This window comes from Thamnophis sirtalis, unplaced genomic scaffold (genome assembly GCF_051295495.1).
Source record: "Thamnophis sirtalis isolate CommonGarterSnake01/CBP01778 unplaced genomic scaffold, rThaSir2_p1.2 scaffold_10, whole genome shotgun sequence".
Lineage (NCBI taxonomy): Eukaryota > Metazoa > Chordata > Lepidosauria > Squamata > Natricidae > Thamnophis > Thamnophis sirtalis.
In genome coordinates this window covers 37,684,775-37,700,324 of record NW_028261390.1, presented here as the reverse complement: position 1 = coordinate 37,700,324, position 15,550 = coordinate 37,684,775, and the positions used below count along the sequence as shown (strand labels likewise).

At 36.5% G+C, this 15,550-nt stretch overlaps 1 long non-coding RNA gene across 2 annotated transcripts; it reads left to right on the top strand.

The window, feature by feature from the left end:
- The first annotated feature begins 301 nt into the window (after positions 1-301).
- LOC148043857 (uncharacterized) lies at positions 302-14,378 on the top strand. 2 transcript variants are annotated; one of them, XR_015697819.1, is made up of 4 exons: positions 302-339; positions 9,027-9,091; positions 12,642-12,732; positions 13,812-14,378. It is a non-coding gene; the product is annotated as an uncharacterized LOC148043857 (long non-coding RNA). The 2 variants fall into 2 exon arrangements; XR_015697818.1 differs by lacking the exon at positions 302-339 and having other exon boundaries at positions 8,696-9,091.
- The last annotated feature ends 1,172 nt before the right edge of the window (positions 14,379-15,550 follow it).

The following is a 15,550-nucleotide window of genomic DNA, read 5'->3' as shown; positions in this document are numbered from 1 at the left end:
TGGTATAGACAGAATACATTTTTGAAATACCGTATATATTTTAAAAATATTTCTACTACTTTCATTAACCCAACATAATTAAAAACTTGAACATAATAAAAAATTTAACTACTAGATGAATATAATAATAACTAAACATAGTGAGTATTCTCTTTAAAACATCTACCTGTTCTAAGCTAGAAGAAAAGCCACTCTCCCTGAATCCTATCCTAAACACAAGCAGTAGACAAAAGGAGCTTTAGGGAACAAAGCTAATAGGAAGCCCATACCAATGAAAATAAGCAGACAGCTTCCTCAGAGAGCAGATTGTGGAACTCATGATGAGGATACAGATAAAAGGTATTTATTTCACTACTGTAATTTATTGCTGGGATGGGGGGGGGGGGAATGCTTATAGAAACTTTTAGCTTACATGTCAAAATAATGAGCCTGGCATTGACAATTCTTCACCATGATTTGTGTGGTTAGCACTGTATTTGTTGCTTTGCCACAAACAACACAATGCATTAGGTCAGCTCTGAATGAAAACATCTTGTAATCATGTGCCTGTCTCTCTGGAACGCTGGTGTGACATTAATATGATTGCCATATGGCCCATTGACATTCTACTTGTATATTTGTAAAGAAATAAAATGTTTCCAAAAACATCAATTAATTCCAGGGTTCCTTTCTTCAAAACTAGCCACATCTTGGGAGCTCTGCCCCTGGAACTTGCTCTGGCCTTGGAGCTTGTAATTTTTAGAAAAGGAAAGGATACAATAACACTGATAGGTTTTTTTCTTTATAATGGTATAATACATTCTAATTGCTCAGAAACTTTCTGTATCTGTATAGGGAATTTGAATGATTTATTTAATTGATAAATACATTCAATTTATTCTGCCTCTAATCCTGTTGTTCTAAAGTGCATAAAGATATTGCCTGCAGCTTGCAACATGTTCTGCATGAGAATGATAAGTTCAATTGCGATAAAATATGAAAAATAATGCTTCTGTAAAAATTTGTCAGAAGCTGCAAATGACCCAGGCAAAACCATCAGACTTTAGGAAACAAAACTTTACTACTTTAATCTCAAGTGAGCATTCAAGTGTCTTGGCCACAAAAGAAAAAAAATATTACAACACAACATTTATTGTGTGATTTTTCAAAAGTATAATGAAAAACAAACAATGGCTAGATCGATAGAACTCTTTGCCCCAGTTCTCAGATGGCCTCCTTACCATTTAGGGATCACACAACAAAGCCTCCAGTCCAAGATTCTCTGTGGTGATTTTTACTTTGGCTGCTGAAAAAAGGAACTATCCCTTTCTGCCTATCCCTTTCCTCACCGCCATACTTGAGCAATATCCTATCTCTTTCTTTCTTCTCAAGAAACTTAACAAAGTAATGAGAATCTGTAAAGACAAATGGAAAGGAAGCATCTGCATCTGACTGCTTCTCTGCTTTAAGAGGAAGTGACTCTACCGTCTCCCACCTGCAGCACAGTAAACAAAATGCTCGTGGAGAGTTCTTAAGATGACATACATTCTTCCCATTTTGAAGATAGGATGAAAGCAAAGCAACATGGCTAAATGAATGAGCACAATAATCTAAAAAGAGCAAAAGAGCTTTGTGCAGGCAGCTATAAATGTCATGTGACAGAGGGGCGGGAAAACACCTAAAATCCTTTAAAACAATCAAACAAGAGCAAGATATTAATATACAAGTTAGAAAACAGATGCTTTATTTAAAAAAAAATACTTTTATGAATATTTACCTAGCAAAGGTATCTTTAAAAAGTCAAGCTGTGATTGGGTGGGTTCATTGAAACCCTACCCGTTTTATATGCTTCCTGCACTCACCATACATAAAATGGGGTGAAATGTCCACTGGGCAGTCACTATTTTGAATTTTTAACTCTATTCCCTTACAGATGCCCCTGCTACCCAGAAATATATCCTACAGGCTACTGAGTACAACAGAACTCTCAGCAACAATGCTTGGTCACCTTAGAGTTCTTAGTACTTTCTCTTCCAATATTATCTTTACAATAAACCTATGAGATTATAGCAGAGTTTTCTCAGGTTTTTTGTATTCACTGATACTAAATAAATGCTCAGAAAATGTAAAGACCACCCAGTTAAATATACAGTATACCTCTTCCCTATGTATCTGTTTTTAGGAGCATGGAAGTTACCATTTTGGAGTAAATAAATATTATAGTTGCCTTTATGTATGTTTTCTATCTCTTCCATTTTAAAAAGACTCTTGATTCTATGAAGGTGGCACAGTGCTAATATAAATCTCTGCCTCTGCCTCTCTTTTGGTATCTCTCCTGCCTCCCCCTTCCTTCCTTCCCTGCCCCCTCCCTCTCTGTCCTCCCCCTCCCCCCGTGTGTGTCGGTAAACTCCAAAATTAACCATTTATTTATTTTAGTCAGCAATGAGGCTTGTGTGGTTTAAGAGTTGAGACAGAGCTAAGACAGCAAATAGACCCTGGTTGGTGAATATAAGTATGGCAGACCAACTGGAAAACCTCTGTGGACCAAAAATAGTCTGCAGACCACACTGTGAGAATCACTGGTTTTGTTTAAGTGTTACACTGTTCCACAATCACTCATAGGTTGCATGATTAAGTACCGTTTGACAAGGACTTTCTTTATGTTAGGCCAGGTATTACAGACAATTCAATTGATGTTTAAAACCAAGTAAATGCTTTCCTCATAATGTAGTGAGGGTGAAATATTTCCCAAGAAAACGTAGTGAGGATCTAAAGAAGATCTAATGGGAAAATACAGGAAAGTTAAAATAAAAAGCTGATGACATCTGGACTGCCAATAAAATTCCATGAATATAGTAGATGAAAGCATCGTCTTAGAAATGTTTCTGGATCAGAGAGAAAGAATAAATAGATTTAAAAAACCTGGTGATTGGGATATATGTTGAAAAATGAAATTAGTTATATTGGCTAGACTATAAGGCAGAAAAATAATCTCCTATTCAGTATTAAGCTGAATGTTACTACTGCCTTCTGTAAGTGAATTCCTCAACGATGTCTTCCAGATGTGTTGGACTAAACTCTCACCATCTTCAATCACATGGCATAACCACTGTGGGGTTGCGGATGGAAGGAATTGTAGACATATCTGGAGGCCACAGTATGAGAAAGTTTGTAGTAGACCTTACCCATTTCAAGATCATCATTTTTCAGGACTCTCTCTATTCAAATACAGATATGCTTAAAGCCAATAGTATACAACAGGCTCATACAAAGAGCCAATTGTTAAATTTTATTAAATTTACAGGAATGTTGTGAGCCAACTGATAGCAGAGCTGATCCGTGACACCTAGTGGAGCTGATCATTTGTTTGACAGTGAACAGCAGGGCAGCAGCTTTAATAGAACTGGCAGAGCCAGTTGTTATAAATTTATTAGCACACCACTCCTTAAAGCCCAGTTGATCTTGCTTATTAATAGTACAGGGAATATAAAATGTTGTTACAGTCAGAGCAGGACCTGGCCAATCTTGCCTAGCTCACAAGCCAAACTTGGCTAATTGTTGAATGGTAAACCACAAGAGATTTCCTGGGATTAGATTAGACTAGGAAGAAAAATAAATCCTGAGAAAAGGCAACAGTAATTGATTTTATACTGTTGCCATGAAACTGAATATATATAGCCATAAAGTTTGAATTTAGTGCTGATTTTTTAAAAATAAAGAATGATTGTATGGCTCCTTGTACTGAAAAACATTTCTGTCATTTCAAAAGCTCTAAATCAAACATAGACTAAATGTAGGCATGCACATTTTTACATTATAATTTATACAACCCACACTGAACTTGAATTTGAAAAGTAAATTTCATAATCGAAAGCTAGTAGCAGTTAATGTATAATTAATCCATTGATGAAGAGTATCGAAAATATTTGATAAATTCTCTCACAGTCCTTTGCCACCCAGCATTGCATCTAAGTTACAGTATGTCATCCTATATAACTGTTCTTGTTTTGTATTTTAAACATTGTAGTAGGGCACAGGAATTCTGAGAATAAAGCCTGTAATCAGCTATTTTTTAAATAAAAGAATTATACCACTGGTAGGATCTGTTCTCTACTTACATTATCATTCTATATCAAACAGTTGGCAATGGGTAGGAACTGACATCGACTTAAATCAAAATCAATATTGAGCAGAAGCAAACTACAGTAATTATTTTCAAACATACTCTTCCACCATAACTTGATTCTATTTCCTTATCACAAAATCAATTATAGATACCTATGATTTAATCAAAAGTCCTTATTTATTTATGTAAATTGAAAGAATCTCCAGTTCACAACAGTTCTGGGCACTTTACATTATAAAAAGCCATAATAATAAAAGAAAATATCTGCCCAGAAAAAGAAAAAACATACAAATAGCACAACGTACTATAGGGTTTCACCAACCAGCCTACCCCAAGGACTGGGAAAATAATAAATTTTTCAGTGTTTTGGGGAATGTTACCAATGTGGGAGCATACAGATGGATGCAATTTCACAAGGTAGAAACCATGACACAGAAGTCACGTTTCTGTGGGCCCACTAGATAGTATTGTTTAATTGAAGGGAAAGGAAGTATAAAATTAGTAGAAACTTCAGAGTAGAATATAGTTGGAACATTAAGATAAAACACAAACAGGAATCTGAATGTGTAGGAAGAGATCTAACCAAGCCCCATTCTAAAACATTTCTTTGTCATTCATATTTTCATATATTTAAGACTTTTAAATGAAAATATATTTTAATGAACTTTCACTCATGTGCAGATTTTCTGGTAAGAGTCTTTCTTTTCCTTTGTTTCAAATGGAGACAAGTCACAAATCATGAAGTACTTATGTAAAAAGAAGAAACAAATACCTCCACTTCCATATTTCATGTGCCAAACAACTCTCCATTATTTAAGTTGTTCAGTGGCCCTTGTGGTGATGTTTCTTCTCAATACATGACAGGTGCCAGATTTATGATCTTCCAGCTTTAGTAAAAAAGAATTGGACACAAAGAGAATATTGTGGCTTTTGCAGTATGGAGCATAACTAACAGAAAGAAATATTATGCTATTCTTCACATTCCCCAGTTCTAAGCAGTGAGAAGATTCAGGAACTGGCCTGCAGGACTAGATGAGAAGAGAGGAAGGGAATTTTATTTACAATGCTATATTCAAAAAACAGAACACAATAAAGATAAATATGTTCTTCAAAGTAAAATGATATAATTGTAAAATTCTAAAAGAGCAAGTTGAAAAGTGACAATGTTCTCAGTAATAACATTTATACAGCTATAAAATGCTAAGCCAATAAATGTGATTCCTGATGCGTATCAGTTTATTGAAGCAAGCAAAATCAGGAAACATAAAAACAAGGAAACATAATTGCATACATAGTTTGCCTTAGCACATTTTATGAGCAAGAGAAAAAGTAACCAATGTCCCAAGGGATTTCACATTTCATATTAATAATTAAGTTTGCAATACTCCTTTATCATCTTGAATATAAATGAGAGAGAGAAATTCTAATTAGCAATTAAATCATAGTTATTATAGGAAGGTGAAAGGTTAACTGGCTAACTCACATTATTTTAAGTTAAAATTATCATATTAAAATAAGAATATTTTCTACGTGTAGACTGCAAATCAGATAATACTCTAAGCAATGTTCCCTCTAATTTTTTTTCAGGGTGAGCGGAAAAGTATAGTGTTTGAGCGGCACAGTTTCATGCCTGAGCACCTAAGAGAGCAACAGTTTGAACTTCTGTCTCGTCTGCTGGACATTTGCGCAACATTCCAAGCGCCAAGCACCAATTGTGAGCGAGGTTTCAGCCTGATGAATGCCAGGCATGAAAATGTGCTACTCAAACACTATACTTTTCCGCTCACCCTGAAAAAAAAAAGACTTCTGCTCAGCTTTTAGATCATTAGACTGGCTAGAGAGAGACATGGCACCAACAGGTCCTGGGTCCTGGCATTTTGCAGGCAACCTGTCCTCTCACATTCCTTTGGAATGCAACCCATCACATTTGAATTAGATTTTGCCAATTATCCTATTAAAAGATAATCCTATTATTCTAAAATATGACTAACTCGATATTAAAAATGTAAATATTTAATGCTGATAAATAATAGCAGTAATTGTTATTTAGTATGATTAAAATCAGTATTGATATAATCAATATATCTATCAAAATTGACAATAAACACTAAAATAACAATACAAATATATAATGTGGAATATAAATGTAATAAATATAATATATAAATACAACATAAATGTAATAAAATAATTTATCATGAAACTCTCCCCCTTTAAAGTAATAAGATCAATTAAATAGTCTAGCAAGTTTGGACAATATGCTATATGTTATGTTACTTAAGAATATATATGCCTCAGAATCAGATACAACATCCACATCATTTCCAACTGAGTCAATAAAATGATAGGCCATGCCAAAACTATTTTAAATAAAGATATGAAATTAATCAAGTATTGCATTTATTTTTCAAAATGAATGTAGAATTTTTATTATTATTTAAGTTTTGTACCCTATCTTTTCTAACTAACGTTAACTTTAAAAAGATGTTACATCAGACTACAATACAAGTAATTAAATGAAGACTAAAATAAGTGTTTTGGCATATTGAGCTTTTTATATTTCTTTCTAATATTGCTTCCTTAGTTGAGAACTTCCTCCTCAGCTTACTTACGCATTAACTGTTTGTTGCTTTTATGGCTTATTCATTCACTGCTCCATCTTCAGTTTTTTTCACAGGGGGCAGGGCTTGCTTGCTTGCTTGCTTGCTTGCTTGCTTCCTTCCTTCCTTCCTTCCTTCCTTCCTTCCCTCCACTCCTTTGGCCACCAATTTTGATCCAACTCTCTCTCTCACTCTCTCTCTCTCTCTCTCTCTCTCTCTCTCTCTCTCTCTCTCTCTCTCTCTCTCTCTCTCTCTCTCTCTCTCTCACACACACACACACACACACACACACACACACACACACAGACACAGAGACACGTGTTCTTTGGGGGGGTTGAATTACTCCGCCTCACTGCGCAAAGTCGGCTCAGCATGTGTTCGGCCCCTGCTTACGCTGAATCAAATCTGCAGCCGGCGGGACCATTTCAAAGCCGCCAGTCCTCTTGCTCCTTCTCCTTCACCGGCAAAGCAGCGGCGCTGGTGCCTCCCACTCCGCTCGGAGCACCTCAGCTGGGCTCTGGGTTATCCCTGCCATCGCCTCCACCTCCGCCGCTTTCCTACTAGCTCCCGCGGCCTCAAAAGCACGGCAGAGGAGGAAGGGGGAGGGATAATGCGGGGGCCAGCTCAGGTGCTCCGTGTGGAGAGAGAGGCACCACTGCGGGAGCTTTGCTGGTGAAGGAGAAGAAGCAAGAGGACTGGCGGCTCATCAAAACAAGTCTGGGGAGGTCCTTTGCAGGCGGCCAGTTCTAGCTGCCTGCAAAGGACTTCTCCACGTTTGCTTTGGTAGAAAGCTCTGCGCGGCAGTTGGAAAGCTCTGCGCGGAGGTTTCTAGCGACGTGCGCGGCCGCGCACGCGCGCACCTTAGAGGGAACAGTGACTCTAAGTGCTTTCAACTTTTTAAAAATAGCAAACAATACACAGAAACGTTAAAAAATTAATAAGAAATAAAAATGGTGAGCCTATTTAAGTGAATTGAAATTGATAAAGAAAATGTTTTGTTCTGGTAAATGTTTGTTTGTTTGTTTGTTTGTTTGTTTAGCCACCCGTCTCGCTGTGCAGTGACTCTGGGTGGCTAACAACATATTTATGTTCTTTTTTTACTTTTTAATGTATCAATTAAAACATATGTTTTAAATATGTTGCATTTAAACATGATGTTGCAAAAATATATGGCACATGTCATTTGAGGTATTAACTGATTCTTGATCCAATTTTGTGGTAATTCCATCAATGTTTCCTTTCAATCTATTTTAACATCGTACAGTCCATTTTGTCAAAATGGCTAACCTGAATAACTTTTTTTCAGAGACATTCATCCCCATCTTATTTGCACAAAGGCTGTGCAATGTAATTAACTGAACGTAGAACAAAAACCCTGTTTCACTGCAAGCAAAAATTGGAATAGGCGCTAGAAAGAGCATATGTTAGGAAAGAATTACATTATAGGTGTACTGTATAGCCATTTTCTCTGTTTCTTCCCAGTGGACTAAATATAGAAATATAATCAATTTGGCTTATTAATATAAGCTTTTATGCAAGTTCAGTCAGTATATTAATAAATGCATGAAATTGTTACAAAACACCATAAATTCATTAACAAAGAATGAAAGAAACAAAATGTAGGTTTTTAAAAATGTGCAGCTGCTGTTTTTTATTCAAAACAATATGTGTAACACTATGATGTGCCATGGAAAAATCATTGAATTGATATTTACCAGGAAAGCAAATATGAAGCCTTCCTATGGAGCAATTGTATACTTCTGGTTACCAGATGTTAGCAACAAATAACAAAGAGATGACTATTACCTAATTTTGCCAACATGATGAAATATCCTGGGCTATTTGCATAGCAGCTGTTGGAGACAGAATGCAGAACTAGTTGCTTTGAGGCAAATATCTGTAGTAGCAAGAATGGTTTTTGTTCCCAAAGCAAGGTAAAAAAAAAAAAACCAGAAAGAACAAAAGGGTTTTTTTAGGGTATTTTCCTGATCAAAACTATAATTGTTTCTGTATGACACCCTTAATCACAAATAGCCAACTACACTTCATTCTAAATAGTTTTATTTCCCTTATTGTATGTGATTACTCAAGTCCAAAAACTGAGTTAATTGGATAAACTCAGCTCCACAATTTACTAAATATACAGTTACAGGAATTTCATGTATAGTATGCTGTCTCTTAGGGTTTATTGAACATAGGAGAATAATATGAGAGGGATTTGATATAAAATAAGCTCTTTTAATGAATTCAAAATCAACGCAGCAGACAAGACATGGGAGTGAACATAATACACACTTTAACAATATTTTTTTTTCTTTTAGCCATCAAATACTGCAACAAGTGTGTCAGTAATAATAGCAAGACAGGCATAAGATTTTCCAGACAGGTTAATTTTACTTTTTTATGGTTTTGATATTGTATTTAATTTTATCTGTATTAAAGGCATGAATACAGTAGAACCTCTGGTCACAACCATAATTTGTTCCATAACTGGTCGCAAACTGATTTGGTCATGAATCAAACCTAATTTTGGAAATTTGGCGCTTACAAAAAAATGGTGCAGAAGGGGAAATCAGCAGCAGGGGGGATGTGAATATTTTGGTCAAAAGCGTTCGTGACCAGAGGTTCTACTGTATAACGTCTTTGTTGCCCCAAAAATGTTTTTCCCTAAAATTAGAAAGCATCTGCTTTAAAAAGTTGCAAATGGTGCTATATTTATCATTTCACATGATCCAAAGCATTTTTTCTGATGCTTACTATATCCTTGTTGTAATTATTATCATTAATTCTAATCTACTGATTATAGATAAGATCTCTTGGTCAACCTGCCAGAATTAGGTAATTAGATAATTCTGGTAGGTATGTGTGAAGCCTGAACATTATATATGCATTCACCACCAAAATGGACAAAATGCCATCAGCATAGTGTACTTACCAGATTCCATAGTACAAACAGCGATCACATGTTAAAATGGAGGGCAGAATATTCAGTTTTAAATTATTATAAGTTAAAACACAGCATCTAAAGACTACCTTATAGCTCACATGCAGAATTCTATCCTTTTTTTCTCATTGTTTCCAAATATTAAAAAAATATTTGGAGGCTGCTTTGTGGCATGTCATTGCATTAAATTTCCACAGCAGATCAGGAGAACTATACAACACAGGCAGGTATTTAAATACATCATCAACAACAATGATAATTTTGTTTTTCAGAATAATTATATTTGTAATCAACAAACTACTGTTTTCATTGTTTTCTAAAAATATGAAGTTTTGCGTCTGGAATAAATTATATAAATTAATTACATTATGATAGATTGGCTTGTACATCAGAATTGTAATCCCTTCATAAAATTCACTGGAAACTTCTGAAATCAAGTACCGATATGTTATGCTATTTTTATTTCGCTTATAAGAATAATTATTAGAAATTGAAGAATTACCAGAAGAATAGATGAAGGTATGATGGTGCTTAAAAGTTTATGAATCATTTGAATTTTCAATTTTTTTTACACAAACATAACTTAAAACATGATCTATTCTCCATGCAAGACCTAATCTGAAAAAGGGAACACAATGAAAAATGAGTAAAAATATTATACTTTCTCATTTATTTGTTAAAGAAAATGATCCAAGCTAATTAATTCAAACAATCTTCAGCCCTAGTATGAATTTCTTTTTCAAATTATTTGTTAAGCGTAATATGCAGAACAGGAAAAATTACATGCACAACCTAATTCTATGCACATTGTCTTAAAAGTATATCTCAAGTAATGTCTTGCATATTTATTAATTTAATTGTGCATAGCATGTAAAATCTTTCCTTTATTTTAGCTTTCTTTTTCCATATTTACTGTAGGACAAAATCCAATAGATATGATCTAAACATGAGTAGTGTTTCTGCGCATTTCTTCCTGACTGCAATTACATAGAAGTGTAATATGCTTAGCATCTGCATGCAATAATCCCTGAGTGCAGAACAGCTTGATCACCAGCAATGAAAATATTTCTTCATAACAAAAATAACTAAACCTCCTTGGGAAAGTAGTGAATATTCTTCATGTGACATTCCAGAATAAATACAATTCCTATAGTGTTGCAGTGAGATCAGTGTTTATCTCATATTGAGTTCTCAATCTGTTTTTCCTGGATTTTTCTATAAAGTTAAAAGTTTTATTACTAAGGACATTAAAGTCACTTAAGCTGGACATTCCTTCTCCTACACGCACAAGAATACTGTGAAATAGTTACAACAAGGAGAATTTGATATAGTCTATATTGGAAGCCTTTCCATTTCTGAAATACCAAGTACCCTGTGGATATTTTTGTCAGATGCAATGGCTTTTCAGCAGACCTGCACAAGAAGATGGTATAGGCCAGTGATGGCAAACTTTTTTTGCCTCGAGTGCCAAAAGCACGCACACACACTATCACATGCACTCACATGCCCACCCCCATAATTTAATGCCCCCCCACACCATGACCCCTGCACATGCATGAGTGACCCACCCCCACCCCGCTGCCCCACACATGCACATATAGCTTTCTTGGAACCTGAGGAGGGCAAAAACGGAGGCCCTCTGGAGGCTGGAAACGGCGCATTTTCCGACTTCCAGTGGGCCCAGTAGGTCCATTTTTCACCCTCCCAAGGTTCCAGAGGTTTCTAGGAGCCTGAAGAGGGCAAACAAATGGCCCTCTGGGTTGCCCGTTGGGCTGTTTTTCTCCCTCTAGAGGTTTCAGCAGGCTTCCCTGTAGCCTCCAGATGGCAAAAACCAGCCCAATGCCCAAACTGGAAATCGATTCCCAAACTTCCAGTTTGCACATTGGGTGGTTTTTTTGTCCTCTAGGGGGTTCAGGAGGCTTCCCTAAAGCCTCTGGAGGCCAAAAAAAATGCCTAATGTGCAAACTGGAAGTCCGTTTCTGAACTACCGGTATGCACATTGGCAGTTTTTCGCCCTCCAGAGGCTCTAGGGAAGTCTCCAGAGGACGAAAAATGGGCAAAAATCAAGGCCGAAAATCATCTGGCCAGCACGCACATGCCATAGGGTCGCCATCACAGATATAGGCCATAAGCCTTCTTTAATGTATGTTAGGGAGGGAGGGAGGGAGGGAGGGAGGGAGGGAGGGAGGAAGGAAGGAAGGAAGGAAGGAAGGAAGGAAGGAAGGAAGGAAGGAAGGAAGGAAGGAAGGAAGGAAGAGACTGTTCAGATAATGAAATCTATACCCAGCTGTTTATCTGCATTGTACTGTATGTGTTATTAGGAAATATAAGACAATGTAGAAATAATACTGTCAAACATGATTCAACATCACTATATTGCTAGGTATAATTTACAACCATCATCAACTTAAGAGAATGATGGTGTGGTATACAAGACAACGGGTTTTAATCAAATGAAAACATTCATAGCTGCATGGTATAGCGATATATACTGATATATAGTCTTATTGCACTACCAGGTTGTTCCATTGCATATGCAGGCCAACAACTAATTTATATACAGTTGTACTTATATCATAAAATCCATCATAAATAAAAACAGGTTATATAGTACAGTATGGAGTATTACAATGAGAGCAGATGCAAGAAAGCAAGAAAAAGCAGAAATTGGGGAAAAGGGAGGAAGCCTATTAAAGCCAGGAGGCAATTTATTGGTAGCCAGTAGAATGTGTACTATAGAAAGCAAACAGTTCTTTATTGTTGAGCCAAAATGTGTGAATTCAAGGTTTTTCAAAAACATAGATACTTTAACATCCCGTTGACCTCTTTTTCTGACATGTTCTTTTATGTTCTCCTCTTGTTAAAAGAAACTTTTCTTTTCCTTGATTTGTGTGCGAATATATTCTGGGTGTTAGATCTTTATTAACAACAGTCACATTCTAGTGTTATTTTTTGTGTTGTTTTCTTGAATTTTATGATTCTTACTTTATAGGTCTGGAATCAAACATCTGTGCAGAAGTCATCACCTAAAACCACATGTGGTTCCTGCAAAGAGATATGGCCACATCCAAGAGGCCTAAATGGTACTTGAGCTCAAATATATTTATACCAAGTGAACTTCATACTGCCTTCATTCTTGTGTACACTGCTCTCATAGCACAACCATGAACAGTGTAGAAAAGTGTAACACAAATGTTGAAAGGGAATTACATAATTGTAAAGATTAATTTTAATTTTAGCTTTTTTTAGTTCATGCTAGTTTATGTTTTATGCAACATTCTTGCAATGTTCGTTTAAGTAATAATAGTTACTTGCAGTTTTGCCATGGAATTGTGGGTGGAAATACCAAAGCAATATATTAAGTAAATGCTGCTGGTGGAATTTTTAAATATATTTTAATTTTTAATATGTTGTTTACTATTAACCTTTATGAAGTATATGAGATCACCTTAAATGAAAAAAAAACTGTTGTTTTACTTTATATCTTCTCCAGAACAAAATTAAATAAGTAACATGACGTATTTTATGCATTTCTTGTACTTTTGCTTATCATTAAATATGAAATGAAGGGGCTCGGTGGCTCAGTGGCTAAGAAGCTGAGCTTGTCGATCCGAAAGGTTGGCAGTTTGGCGGTTCAAATCCCTAACACCGCATAATGGATTAAGCTCCCGTTACTTGTCCCAGTTTCTGCCAACCTAGCAGTTCGAAAGCATGTAAAAAATGCAAGTAGAAAAATAAAGACCACCTTTGGTGGGAAGGTAATAGCGTTTTGTGCACTTTTAGTGTTCAGTCATGCTGGCCATATGACCAGAGAGACATCTTCGGCGAGCACTGGCTCTCAAGCTTTGAAACAGAGATGAACACACACCCCTAGAGCCGGAACGAATAGCACATATGTGTGAAGGGAACCTTTACCTTTACCTTTAAATATGAAATGTTATTCCACACTGTGAAAACTAGATCTTTTTTTCTACACTGTTTCTAAGCAATATACGGTAGCTATCATATCTGGGCTACACCATCCTGATGATTACTACATGATAGCACAATGATATAGAAAATATAATTTTTGTTTAAAAAAATTGTAGTCTGGATATGGAAGGACAAAGTAGCCAATATAAATTCACTATTTACTCAATGATTTTTTTTCATCCCACATTAGAACAGTGTGTGTGTGTGTTTTAAGGGTTTATTGATGGAATTGCTTGTGAAGTGTGAGGCACATCAACCTATAACCAATTTATCAACCCTGAAGAATTCAAATCAACCACACAAACAACCAGTGATGCCACTGACCATCAACCAACCCACACACCCCAACCACCCTCTACCTCCCAATGACCCCCACCTGATGTTGCCTCGCCATAACCAGACCTATTGGCCAAACAAAGCCCTTATAAGCAGAAGAACACCAATACTGACATTCCCTAAATTCTGCCTAAAATGTTACTTAGCCTGGTAATGAAACATTTGGAAACCAACTCACAAACTCGGAGAATGAACCTCTACCCGCATCCTACACCCAAGCTACAGATATTTGACACTATCACAAATTCTAAGTTTAACAGGGAGTTCCAGGTCCTAGTCTAGCTATGGAAACTTGCTGGGTGTCTTTCAATCTAACCTACTTCACAAGATTATTGCCAAGGAATAAAATGGAAGAGAGATGTGAGTACCACCTATAGTTCTTCAATGTAAGATGAAATATTAATCTAATAAATTGTGTAAGTGAAAATCAATAGAATAGAATAAATCCTTTATTCACTAAGTGTGATTGGACACACAAGGAATTTGTCTACTTAATCAATAGCGATCATACACATATAAAATGAGATTAGCGAAGATTCCTATCAAGTTTATATCTACTACTGTGTATACAATAATATATGAAACTTTATAAAACATACTGATGTATCATGCTAAAATCAGTTGTTTCAGTATTTGTATATAGCATTAAATACTGCCATGTGAAAGAAATGACAGAGGTGATTTCTGTAGGTTCGGATTCATTTATGGAGTATCCCGAGGATGGTCCGGATACTTAGTTACACTACATTGCCTCTTTTTGGGGGATCACCAGGATGATTTCCCCTTAATCCCTAAGGACCTAGGTACTAAGTTAACAAGGTTTGGGAAGTCTTTAAGACTCAGGAGAATAATACAAGAAGGACAGGGCTGTTTTTTAGAGGCAGTATTTCTGAATATTGGCAATTTTAAAACAGGTCGACTTCAATTCCAAAATTCCCCAGCCAGCCTCGCTAGCTGGGGTATTCTGGGAGTTGAAGTCCATGCGTCTTAAAGTTGCCAAGGTTCAGAAATACTGAGCTAGAGCAACGGACATTCTTTTATCCGCAGAAGAGTTTCTGTGTGAGCACCGAAGCTTAAGCTTTTTTCGTGCTTACAGACAGTCTGACATCCTCAAGAAAAAGAGTTAAATCGAGACTTTTTAAAGGAGGCGGAGCTCACTGGAGGCTCCGTACACCGAAGCATAGTTTTTCTCTAACTCTCCTGGCAGCCAGCAGGAGCTGTTAAGCATTATAGCTTTCGATTTCCACACTCCTCCTTCCCTTAGCTGTTATTTTTTGCCTAGGGGAATGATCTGCAAGATCCTATGTGCCACAGCACACACATGCATCCTTACCTCCTGTGATTCCTCCGCGATGCTCCAGCTGCTCGGCAGACTGTCACGCAGCTGCCGTACGCTCCGTGCGTGGAAGTGCCAAAGAGCTCAAATACAGATAAGGATGGTGGGTAGCCCTCCAGAGCACCATACCAGAATGGTACCCACCACTGCCCCAATCATACAAGAGGCTGTTTTGAAGGAAAACCAGGAAAAAGGCTAAACTCACCCACAATCAATGGTTCCAAACTCATTTGAATCATGGTGTATTTATAGTAAAA